Source organism: Mus caroli, unplaced genomic scaffold, assembly GCF_978045245.1.
Source record: "Mus caroli unplaced genomic scaffold, Mus_caroli_1 scaffold_9, whole genome shotgun sequence".
In the NCBI taxonomy this organism is placed as follows: Eukaryota; Metazoa; Chordata; class Mammalia; order Rodentia; family Muridae; genus Mus; species Mus caroli.
Genome location: NW_028227264.1, coordinates 101,230,519 through 101,244,313, shown reverse-complemented (window position 1 = coordinate 101,244,313; position 13,795 = coordinate 101,230,519).

Here is a 13,795-nt window from a genome sequence, read left to right as displayed (position 1 = left end):
AAAGATCTAACAAAGAAAGAGAACTTCAGACCAATTTCCCTTGTGAATATCAATGTTAAAATGCTCAATAAAATCTTCGCAAACTGAATCAAAGAACACACCAAAATGACCATCCATCATGACAAAGTAGGTTTCATCCCAGGGATGCAGGGGAGATTTAATATAAGGAAATCCATCAATGTAATCCATTATATAAACAAACTCAAAGACAAAAACCACATGATCATCTCGTTAGATGCTGAAAAAGCATTTGACAAAATCCAACACCCCTTCATGATAAAAGTCATAGGAAGATCAGGAATTCAAAGCCCATATCTAAACATAATAAAAGTAATATACAGCAAACCAGTAGCAAACATCAAAGTAAATGGAGAAAAGCTGGAAGCAATTCCACTAAATTTAGGGACTAGACAAGGCTGCACACTTTCTCACTACCTATTCAATATAGTACTAGATGTCCTAGCCAGAGCAATTAAACAACAAAAAAACGAGATCAAGGGGATACAAATTGGAAAGGAAGAAGTCAAAATATCACTATTTGTAGATGAAATGATAGTGTATATAAGTGACCCTAAAAATTCCACCAGAGAAATCCTAAACCTGATTAACAGCTTCAGTGAAGTACCTGGATATAAAATTTACTCAAACAAATCAGGGGCCTTTCTATACACAGAGGATAAACAGGCTGAGAAAGAAATTAGGGAAACAACACCCTTCACAATAGTCACAAAAAATATAAAATACCTTGGTGTGACTCAACTAAGGAAGTGAAAGATCTGTATGACAAGAACTTCAAGTCTCTGAAGAAAGAAATTGAAGAAGATCTCAGAAGATGGAAACATCTCCCATGCTCATGGATTGGCAGGATTAATACAGTAAAAATGGCTATTCTCCCAAAAGCAATCTACAGATTCAATGCAATCCCCATCAAAATTCCAACTCAATTCTTCACTGAGTTAGAAAGGGCAATTTGCAAATTCATCTGGAATAACAAAAAACCTAGGATAGCAAAAACTATTCTCAATAATAAAAGAACCTATGGGGAATTACCATGCCTGACCTCAAGCTGTACTATAAAGCAATTGTGGTAAAAACTTCATGGTACTGGTGTAGTGACAGACAGGTAGATCAATGGAATAGAATTGAACCAGAAATGAACCCACACATCTATGGTCACTTGATCTTTGACAAGGGAGCTAAAACCATCCAGTGGAAAAAAGACAGCATTTTCAACAAATGGTACTGGCACAACTGACTGTTATCACGTAGAAGAATGCAAATTGATCCATTCTTACCTCCTTGTACTAACGTCAAGTCTAAGTGGATCAAAGAACATAAAACCAGAGACACTGAAATTTATAGAGGAGAAAGTGGGGGAAAGCCTCGAAGATATGGGCACAGGGGAAAAAATCCTAAACAGAACAGCAATGGCCTATGCTGTAATATCAAGAATCGGCAAATTGGACCTCATAAAATTGCAAAGCTTCTGTATGGCATAGGATACTGTCAGTAAGACAAAAAGGCCACCAACAGATTGGGGAAGAATTTTTACCAATCCTAAATCTGATAGGGGACTAATATCCAATATATACAAAGAACTGAAGAAGCTTAACTCCAGAAATTCAAATATCCCCATTAAAAATGGGGTACAGGGCTAAACAAAGAATTCTCAATTGAGGGATACTGAAATCTGAGAAGCACTGGAAAAAAAATGTTCAACATTCTTAATCACCAGGAAAATGCAAATCAAAACAACCCTGAGATTCCACCTCACACCAGTCATAATGGCTAAATTCAAAAATCCAGGTGACAGCAGATGCTGGCGAGGATGTGGAGAAAGAGGAACACTCTTCCATTGCTGGTGGGATTCCAAGCTTGTAAACCACTCTTGAAATCAGTCTGGTGGTTCTTCAGAAAACTGGACATAGTACTGCCTTCAGATCCAGCAATACCTCTCTTGGGCATGTACCCAGAAGATGTTCCAAGTGGTAATAAGGACATATGCTCCACTATGTTCACAGTAGCCTTATTTATAATAGCCAGAAGCTGGAAAGAACCCAGATGTTCCTCAACAGAAGAATGGATACAGAAAATGTGGTATATTTACACAATGGAGTAATGCTCATCTATTAAAAACAATGGATTTATGAAATTCTTGGACAAATGGATGTATCTGGAGGATATCATCCTGAGTGAGGTAACCCAATCACAAAAGAAGTAACTTGATATGCACTCACTGATAAGTGGATATTAGCCCAGAAACCTAGAATACCTGAGATACAGTTTGCAAAACACAAGATAATCAAGAAGAAAGAAGACCAACGCGTGGATACTTCATTCCTCCATAGAGTAGGGAACAAAATACCCATGGAAGTATTTACTGAGCCAAAGTTTGGAGCTAAGACAAAGTGATGGACCATCCAGAGACTGACCCACCCTGGGGTCCATCCCATAATCAGCCACCAAACGCAGATACTATTGCATATGCCAGTAAGATTTTGCTCTCTTGTGAAGCTATGCCACGCCTGGCAAATACAGAAGTGTATTCTCACACTCTATTGATGGGACCCAGGGCCCCCAATGGAGGAGCTAGAGAAAGTACCCAAGGAGCTGATGGAGTCTGCATCCCTATAGGTAAAACAAAAATATGAACTAACCAGTACCCCCAGAGCTCATATCTCTAGTTGCATATGTAGCAGAAGATGCCCTAGTTGGCCATCATTGGGAAGAGAGGCCCCTTGGTCTTGCAAACTTTATATGCCCCAGTACAGGGGAATGCCAGGGCCAAGAAGTGGGAGTGAGTGGGTAGGGGAGCAGGCCAAGGGGAGCCTATAGGGGACTTTTGGGATAGCATTTGAAATGTACATGAAGAAAATATCTAATAAAAAATTAAAAAAAATAAAAAAGAAGCCAAGAACAACAACAAAGAATGTGGAGCAAGAACTTCGATTGTTGGTCATGAAAGTGCTTACTTGAACAGCCACCATGGAAATCAAGGTAGCTGCTCTTCACCATCAGCCTCCTCTGAGTTCTCTTCTGGGCTTCCAGCCCTACTACACAGTGCCAAACCTCATCTGTTCTCCATGACTCTTTATGCCTTCAGAACCAGCACCGCCTGGATGAATCTTACACATACCTAGTTGGCTGGCAGAGCAAGGTACAACTTTGGACACCTCTGCCACACAGCTTCTGTATATGTAGGGACTCTAAGAAAACACTTCTTAGAACATTTCAACGATGCAAGTTTCTTCTTAATCATTGCTAATTTCTTATCTGCAGCTGACCAGCATCTATGGTCCCAGTAACAAAAGAAGGTTCTTTTTCGGTTTTTAAATCGGTTCCATTCTCTTGTTAATCGAGCTGAACATCAGTACCAGCAAACATGAATCATAGGTTCCCATCTCAAACTAGCAAATAGCTCTGATTGAGTCTAAACTTCTACACTGAAACTTCACAAGCCAGACATCCATCATCTGCACTGCTCTCAACAGTTTTTATCTTCCAAGCTCATACAGAACCTCCCACTAAGCTCTCAGCACTCAAGGATTTCTATAGGTCAAAGTTCTAAAGTCATTCATAATTCTGCCCCAAACATAGTCAGGTCTGTCAAAGCAATGCTCCACTATCCTGGAACCAACTTGGCTTACTTAGGGTTACTATTGCTCTGATAAAACACCATGACCAAAAGCATATTAGGGAGGAAAGGGTTTATTTCATCCACAGTGATATGTAATAGTTTATCCTCAAAGTTTGAGGGTAAGAACTCTAGACAACCATTAAGTAGCACACCTCCATTGCTTCTGCACAAACTTCTTGCCTCTGAGTTTCTGTTCTGCCAATGGACAGTGGAAAAACATAAATAAAAAAATAGTAGTTAAAATTTTAGAATAATTCCAATATATGCATATTAATTTGTAATTACAAAAAAAAAAAAACTGGTGCTGGCTGATAAGACTTTGTTAAGAGCTTGCCTTAACACTAGAAGAAACGTAAAATTAAAACCATTTTCATTTCTCAGTATAGTGCATATTTTTACATATTTGACCTAATTTTATTGAAAAGTTCTCCAGAAATTCCTAGAAATACTGAAAGGAAAAAGATTTATTTATACTTCTTATATGGAATATGTAAATAATGTAAAATTGGGTCTATTGTAGAATGGTATCTGCATTGCACATCATATAAGAAGGCATATAGTAAACTGATTTTTTTCTGTCTTATCAAATACTTCTCAAGCCCATGAGTTACAAAATTACAAATTCTACAGGCCCATTTCACATTTTAAGTAGGACATTGTTTTAGTGGAAAATATCCTTCAGAAAATATTAGTGAGAAACTCAAGGTTATGGTCTAGTCTTCATCTTCCTTATGCATATCAATAATGAGAGTAAGAATGTAACTCACCAGTTTTAATAGTTACTTTCATAGTATTAAGCTATTTTATGATTATTTAACATTTATTATTTTACTTATTTGGGCATTCTTGAAACTGATGAGTTTTTTGTTAGAAGTAAAATGAAACATTACACTTACGGTTAGGTGCGGAAACATCTTATTGTTATGTGCATTTTTGTCATGAAACTTAGTAGATGAGTATAAATATTTTCATCCAGCAGACTTTCGTTTGCTGTGCTACTTTTGTTTTTACATTCTGTTGGTTGACCTGAAGTTAATGAGGCAGTAAAGGACAGTCACAGTGTGACAGTTACTTGGTTCCATCAGGATCACTTTAGAATACATTTGCCTTATTATAAGGAAAAAAGCTTAATGTGACAGTAATGAGAACTAATCATGTTAGATTTCTAAGCCTACTGAAGCTTAACATTTAACTTATTTTGTTGTAAGGATAGCTGAAAACAGACATACAGTTGTGATTTTCATATAAGATTTTTCAAGCACTATTATCATTGAATAGAAATTGAAAATTAAGGAAATATTTATATTTTCTAATGTCTCTTAAATAGATTTGCTTATTTAATAAGCATGCAAAAATATTATTTTGCTTAATAATGACATATTTTTATTGTCTATTGTAAGAGAGTAACTTCTATTTACATCTTTATTTCTAACTTATAATGTAATGTGTTAGGTATATAGTAAATTATACTTGTGAATATTATTTTTATTTTATAGATAAGATAAAACACTAATGTGGGACAAGTTAAAAAACAGCATTTGCGACATGCATGGCAAAAAACAAAAGACAAATTTGATTAATGGCTGAAATGTAATTCTTGCCATATTATTTTATTGATTCATTAAGTGTGATTCAACCTATATCTATCTAGTTGTTAGTAAACACAAATGGCATACATTCAGTGTTAGGCTTCAATAGAAAGGGGAAAACTTATAACAATTATTCCTTTTCAAGAAGTTAAGACTTCAGAATGGAAATTGTAGAGGAAAACCACTTCATTAAATATTTATTTCTTACATACCTTAAAATATTAGAAACTGAGAGAGGATGTATGGAAAATATAAACAGGAGACCATTTAAAATACTTTGGCTAAGGATGACATCTTGAAGTTGTAAGTTAAAGACACAAAAGGAGAGCCAACCAAACAAGAGGAAAAGAGTACAGTGGACCAACTGAACAGTGTGTGTTGGCATCTTCTTAGGAAAATAAATATTTCTGTGGATATGTAGATCAAGAATGTGTGTCTGATTGCAGTCCCTCTGCTTTCTGAGTGGCTTTCCAATCTGTATGCATGGTGACAGATGTGAACAATACACGTGTGTTCATTAAGTTAGTGGTTTGTAATTATTTGAAACTATTTTATACCTGCCAAAGTTTATTTTCATCATTATTAGAAATGTTAAAGTGATATATTTTCCAGTGCAGGACAAAAACAAACAAACAAACAAACAAAAACAAAACTATAGCTTTAGAGGTTTCAAAATAAAAGTTCATGTTCTGACCTTCATAATTTTTCAGCCATGTACAACATTTTGCCTGAGATGGTCTGAAATCCTACAGATATCAGAAAGAATTTAGCAACTTGTCCCCAGCCTGAGATTAGCCATTTTCTCTCAGCAGGAGATCTTTCTGAGGGCACTGATAATTCCAGGCACTTGAGAGCATTTATTATTATTTACCCAGATGTCTGAAAAGCCCGAGTGCTCAGAATATGTCTATGGAGGAGAACGAGCCAACCATTCCGGGTCTATAGATTTTCTACTGTCTTATTCCAGCATCACATGCCAACTGGAAGCTATCCAGTTTCCTTCCTACAGCATTCTGTTTAATCCAAGCCTGATTGACAGCCTATGACCAGAAATAACAGTATCTACCAGGGTACACACAAGACTGTGGCATATCACTTGACTCAGGCAAACTGATCCCTGAAATTAGATATTTGGATAACCAGGCTCTCTCTCAATGGGTACCTGATGATGTAGAATTATGTAGTTTTATAAACTGTACAAATCCCTCTGGCTTTTCCAGAGAGTCCTTAGCTAGTTTCTTGGGACTGGAAGAGCTAGAAAGCTGTTTCACTTCCCTCTCTGGGTTTCAGTGGGTGAGACTCTATTGCCTGGCAAATAATCACAATACAAACAATTTCCTCTAGTGAGTTCAGGTCTCAGTGTGGATGGTCATATTCCATACATTCCTGTTGCAAATGATATTTTTGAGAATTAAAAAAGTGACTGTATTATTTTAGCTCAAAGAGTCAATAGCTAGCTAGGGCCCATGATTACTGTTTTTTTCTCATAATATGTAGAATGACTTTTAGCACAATGAATATTAGACAATAGGAACAAAGTTCTGGTTTTGTAGCACTTAGATCATGTACGTGATATCTTCAGCAATAGGCACTTGCTATCAAGTTCTTAAAAGTAACAAATAGCATAGACTATATCCTATAAAGACTGACAGAAATCTTTGGGACCCAATTCATCACAGCCCGATTGATTGTACTGGAATTTTATTTGATGGCGTAGGGAGTTGTGTTGTGGTATTATTTTCCCATTAAACAGGTACTCTGTTTAAAGAACATTTATAAGAACGTTTCTAAAGGAGTAGATTTCCATAATACTTTTGTCTAAAGATCATTAACAGATATATTTATTAGGATTGGGATCTACAACCCTGAATTTTAATTGTTTGTAATTTTCTCTAGCACTCTCCATCTCATTCAAATAGAATTTCTCTTGATGAGGAAAGAAGAGGATACTTACCTTTCAGTATGAGAATGAATGTCTATAGATCTGTTATTAGGGATTGTGCTGCCAATTTAGTAAGTTAATGATCGAGGGAAGATCACATCAATTGGCTGTCGAGTGTCAAATGCTCAGCCCTGCCCCCCCCCCAAATACATAAAAGTAACATTACACAGACAGTCCTAGTAAGATGTATTTTATTATGCAGGAGGAATGGGGAGGGAAAGATGTAATTATTATATCTGATATGAGGGTTTATATTATGACACACCTCTCCTTTTAAATAATTAATTATTTTATTTATTTATGTCAGGAATGCATCACACTTAACACATTAGACTTTCTCAATGAAGAGAGTGTGATTCTTTGACTGGACTAGTGTTAGGAAGGGATGAAGGGAAACATTAGTAGAGGTGCTTCAGATCAGCCTCACACTGCATCATTTTGTTGATATTGTTGGTCATCATGTGGTTGTTTCAGTTGTACAGATAAGCTAAACCTTAGTTTGGAGCTAGAGAACTAGCTTAACAATACCATTTGCATATCCTCTTCTACACTCCATTGCTTTGATCAATATCATGACTAAAAGTAACCTGGAGAAGAAAATTTTTATTTCATCTTACATACTGTGTATTGCCCAATATGGATAGTAAGAGAAGGAACTTGCAGTGGCTATAACTTGGCTAAACATGGTTGTTCACTTGAATATATCTGAAATGAACTACAATCCAGAATTGGAAGGCTCACCAGTGACCCTAATCTGGAGGCTGGGAGATAGAAGTTTCTGACCTGGATCTTGGTATGGAGACCTTGACCCATAGTGGGTATGAATTCTAAAAGATTAAGACGGGGAGATTTCCGAGTTCAAGGTCATTTGGGATTAAAGGCGTGGTAGCATACACCTTTAATCTGGGCTACACCTTCTGCTGGAGACTGTATAAGGATATTGGAAGAAGGAAGTCTCTCTCTCTCTCTCTCTCTCTCTCTCTCTCTAGCTCTCTCTCTCTCTCTCACTCTCTTGCTCTCTCGCTCTCTCCTTAAATGCTTGCCATGTGGGACTGAGCAACTGCTAGATCCTTGGACCATTCACAGCTGCTACTGACTATTGTTGGGAGTTGGACTGCAGACTGTAGGTCATCAATAAATTCCTTTACTCTATAGAGACTATCCATAAGTTCTGTCACTCTAGAGAACCCTGACCAATACAGAACTGAATTGAAGAGAGGCATGAACTGAAGTGAATGGTGTAGACTATGACTACTTTCGTGGCTTGCTCAGCTTTCATTTTCTTAAAATCAAGGGCCACCTGGCTAGAGTTGACAGTGGGTTGGGTCCTCCAACATCAAGAATGAATCAGGGGAATATGCCCAAAGTTGCTGGTAGCCCAATTTGATATAGGAAACTTCAGTTCCTTTGAAATTGAAAACAACAACAACAACAACAACAACAACAACATCGTGTTTAGAAAGGGCCCTGGTTTGTTTCTCTCCACCCATATGGTACAATACAACCATCTGTAACTCCAGGTCCAGAAAACATGATGGTTTCTTACCTCATCATGCAGCAGCACACACATGCAACTTAGAAACAATTAAAAACTGTAAAGAATATTCGTTTGTAATCTGCTGTGGAATAATGTCTGTGAGATTTCCAAAACCATTATAATGTCATGAAGATAGCCTCCAAATCATGATGCAATTAGTTCCCTAGAACACAGAGTAAGAAATAAGGATGCTCTAGCTATAAGCTGAGGACAATGAGGGAAGAATCATGTGAAAGCCAGAAACGGTTCTCATCGGAAAGTAGTCATCATGGCTCCTAAACCTTGAATTTGACTCCATAAAATATTAGAAAATAAGTTTCTGTGTTTTAATCTCTTATCTCTGGTGTTTTGTTCTGTACAGGATGAGGAAATTATACCCTGTCCATCTTATTTCTGGAGACTTCATAATCAGCTAGTAGTTACAGCCAATATTTGTGCAGGCCAAATCATTCAAATTGCCAGATTTGTTAGAGGTCATCCTGTCAGCTTTTCATGTTGGCTGAATAGAGAGAAAAAAAAAGCCACTAAATAGATGGATATTGTGTGAAGCTCAAGTTGTGAGGGCTCATATAAGGGAGAGATAACTGTATTTATGTAACTTGCAAACAGGACAGTAGATGGGCACTATGTCTTCGGCTGATTCTGAAGATATAATCAGCTTTGACAGTTTCTTTCTCAGTAGCTATTACTTGTGTTCTTGGAAGGTTAAAATAATAGAACCCCAAAGAAATTCAGAAATCAGAATCTTTTACAGCCAACTTTATTTTATTTTTCTTTAACAAAGAAGCTAATGCTTTGTTGAAATTTTTAATAAAAGTAGGAGATAAAGATTATTTAAATGAATATTTCCTCAAAGAAAAATTCTACTGATTATTTGTACATAAGTGGCAGAATATTAAAAAACAAATTAGTATTAGTAGCCAGGTAATTACTAAAATGTAAATGTGTATAGAGTAGTTAGCAAATATACAAGTCCTATTTAAATTGTTTTTGTTTCATAATGCCAAAGAGGAAACTGTATGCTGTGTAAGTGAGAAAATCTGTAACCGTGTTATGTCATGCTCCTTGCAAGCTTCCATGGCCCTAAAGTCCTTTTACTTGTGAATATACATTAGGAGCCAATTGAGTTAGAAGTAGAGGTCAAAGGTTAAAGAGCTTTCATAAATGAGAACATTACCATGCTATTGGTAAGTAGCTGAGTCTGTTATGTCTCTTCACATTGTAAGAGGTTTCTATGTTTGAGCTTCACCTAATAATATTTATTTTTTATTATCAAATAAATAAATTCTTTTTAAAAAATAAAAACTTTTTTGAAAAATTTATGCTGTATTTCATTATGTAAGTACATAATTGTAATGGATTTCATAATCAAATTTGAAGAGCTCAGCAAACTATTATGATTTATCTAAAAATGCAGCAACCCAGAACTCTTACAAAGAGTATAGAGATGTTATGGCATGCTGGATTTGAAATTAAACTTGCTTTTTAAATCCTCATTCTTTTAAATGAGTAAAAATTTTAAAAAATGTATTCTTGAAATAAGATGGAATGATCTTTAAAATAATCACCACAGAAATGTGGAGTCAAATAAAAGCGAAACACAAAAGTTTAAAAAATGAAATATTTCTCATGAATTCTGACTTATGTATGTTGTCCTTTGAGATCCTATAAGTAAATATTTAAAAGGTGACAGATGTGGTTTTACACACGTTGGAAGTAATGTTCTCCATTTTTTATTAATGAAACAGTTGCAACTTACATTTTCTATTGAATCATCATAGAATATATTAAAAACTCATAGAAAGAAATTACAATCGAATAGACATAAAAAAGATCACAAAATGTTAAGAACTGTTTATCTGCCAATCTGTTTACAATCTGTCTAAAATGTCTGAAATATTTGGAATTCTTCACTTAGTATTTGTAGGAAAGAAATAGAAAATGCCAAAGAGACAAATGGAAAAAATCCACGGAGCAGAACATTTACCAGAAAGTGAAAGCAGGGTGAATACATTTTTATTGCACAGTATATAAAGGAACATTTGCCTCAGAACTTCAAGTGATGAAGTGCTTTATTGTTGCCTATCTCAGTTTTAAAAAAAAATACAAAATCTAATTGGCTTTATACTATACCTGTTCCAAAATCACAAATTATATATATATATATATATATATTGTTAATGTCTCCATATAGGCAGAGGTTGCTTTCAGAAGCAGGTAAATTCATCTCCTATGTGGAAGGGTCATCTTCTACTGACCAAGGGAAGAAAAGTGGTGAATTAAGTATATTCTATAGTTCTGAAACAGTTTCTGCTTTAATGCCCTGCAACACGGCAGTTGACCAAGTAAATGCCAACAGGTATTTGGAGTCAAGGTGGAAAACGTGCTGACATCTGTGGATTCTTGTCCTACTGAATCTTGTTTGGCTATTCCCTAATATAAATACCATGAACTGGAGCTGATTTTTTTTCAGATTTTTTTTATTGTTTATTTTATTTATTTACATTTCAAATGTAAAGTACAAAGTACCCAAGATACAGTCCACACAATTCAAAAAGGTCAACAAGCTGAAGTGCCCAAGTGAGGACTCCTCAGTCCCACTTGGAATGGAGAAGAAAGTAATCACAAGTGGGGAGGGAGGGAGCGACTTAGAAGGGAGAGTGGATGCTGGGGGGCAGGGGTGGTGGAAGTTGAGGAAGGGAACCTGATCTGGTACTGGATGAAGGAAAAGGACTGAGACTAAAACCCTAGGCCTAGCAGAAAGAATGGAAACAGGCAACCTCAGGAGGGCGGAGTTTGTGGGGACCCTCCAGTATGAACCAGAGACCTGGGAGATGAGAGACTCTCAGGACTCAAAGGGAGGGACCTTAGATGAAATGTCTAATAGTAGGGAGAGGAAACTTATAGAGCCCACCTCAAACAAGAAGACTGGGCATCAAATGAGGGAGGGGGTTTCCATCCCACAGTCACAACTCTGACCCATAAGTGTTCTTGTCTGAAAGAATTACAGGGATGGAAATGGAGAGAAGCCTGAGGAAAAGAAAGTCCAGCGATAGGCCCAAAGTGGGATCCAGCTCAAGGAGAGGTCCCAAGACCTGACACTATTACTGAGGCTATGGTATGCTCACAAAAAGGGACCTAGCATGACTGCCCTCCGGAAGACCCAAAAGCAGCTGAAAGAGTCAGATGCAGATATTTGCATCTAACCAATGGACAGAAGTAGCTGACCACTGTTGTTGAATTAGGGAAGGCTGAAAGAAGCTGAGAAGGGCGATCCAGTAGAAGGACCAGCAATCTCAATGAATCTGGACCTCTGAGATCTCTCAAACACTGGCCCACCAATCAGGCAGCGTACATCAGCTGATATGAGGCCCCCAACACACATACAGTAGAGGACTTTCTGGTCTGTGTTCATTCAGAGATGATGCACCTAACCATCAAGAGACTAGAGGCTCCAGGGAGTTTAGAGGTCAGGTGGGGTAGTGGGTACATCCTCCTGGAGACAGGGGGATGGGAAGAAGGTATGGGATGTGAAACAGTCAGAGGGTGCACAGGGGCGGAAAAAAATAATAATTAATTAAAATACATCTTTAATATTTCTAATTGGAAACATATAGAAATTGCACAGCCACAGTCTGCAAACACCAACAGCTTCTCTGTACTTTATTACATAGTTAAAAGTTTCAACTGGAAGGGATCCAGCCCACTATGACATTTCCATATTTTTCCTTTCACATACTTACAAAATGGGGAGCTCGGCACAGTGAGGGAGACCATAGACTTGTGGCTAAATATATAGAAAAGAGAGGCTGCTTCCCTGGACATTCTGACTCCCAGACTTATAGGTGTGTATGAGGGAGTAGTGTCCCTTGGGCAGGTGCTGGGTTACAGGTGGAGCTCTGGCCCTGGTCCCCACCCCCTACTTCTGGAAGTTTGGCAGTTTCCTTTACCCTAACATACATGTTGAATAAAAGGTCAGGTGTTTTTGTTGGCAGGGGAGTGGCGCTCTCTCCAGTAGAACCTGAGTGTCAGTGACCAGGGTCTTCCTTGAGCAGGGCCTCTGGCAACCCCAGTCCTTGCTATAGGCAGAGCTCAGCCAAGGCTGTGGGCAGGAGGATGCTTTGCTGGCCCCACTGGGGCATGTGCCCTCATTAACCTCCTACCCCAACAGCATCCTAGAAAGTATCCAATTAACCCTTCCCCAGGCAGGCTAAAGAAACAGACACCTAGAAATCGCAGCATCAGGACTAAAGGGCAATGTACATCTCTTGGGTGAAATAGCTCTATTACAGTCAAACACCAAGAACACTAACAAAAATCGGCAGATTTGCAATTAAGATAAAAATCTGTGGAGTCTGTACACACACTTTTACAGTTTTTTTTTAATCACGGTAATTTTCTTTTAATTTGATATTTTCTTTATTTACATTTCCAATATTATCTGTCCCCTTTCCCCCTTTCCCTCCCTCCCAGAAGCACCTTATTACATCCTCCCTCCTCCTGCTTCTATGAGACCCACCCACTCCCATCTCCCTGTCCTGGACTCCCCTCCCCTAGGTGCATCTATCAAGTCTTCATAGGGTCAAGGACCTCTTCTCCCATTGATGCCTGACAAGTCCATTCTCTGCTACATATGCAGCTGGAGCCATGTGTACTCCTTTGTTGATAGCTTAGTCTCTGGGAGTTCTGGGGGCTCTGGTTTTTGATATGGTTGTTCTTCCTATGGGGTTGCAAACCCCTTCAACTCCTTCAGTCCTTTAACTCCTCCTTTGGGGACCCTGCTCTCAGTCCATCTACCTCTATTTTTGTAAGGGCCTCTCAGGTTTTCCGCTCTCGGCTTGAGAGTTAACAACCCTGCCAGAGGGGTCATTGCATATGACCCTGTGCTCTCCTGTCCAGGCCCGGAGACACCTAATATTGCTAGGAAGCATTCAGTTAGAGGTTACTTTATGAGACATGGGCAAGAGTGTGGGTGGGGAGGAAAACAGGCTCCTTGGGCAGTGGAAAGGCAAGACTCAGGCTAGCCCAGGCCCTGCCCAAGTGACTACCTCTGCTGAAATGCACAGATATAGGGGTGTGGAATGGAGTAG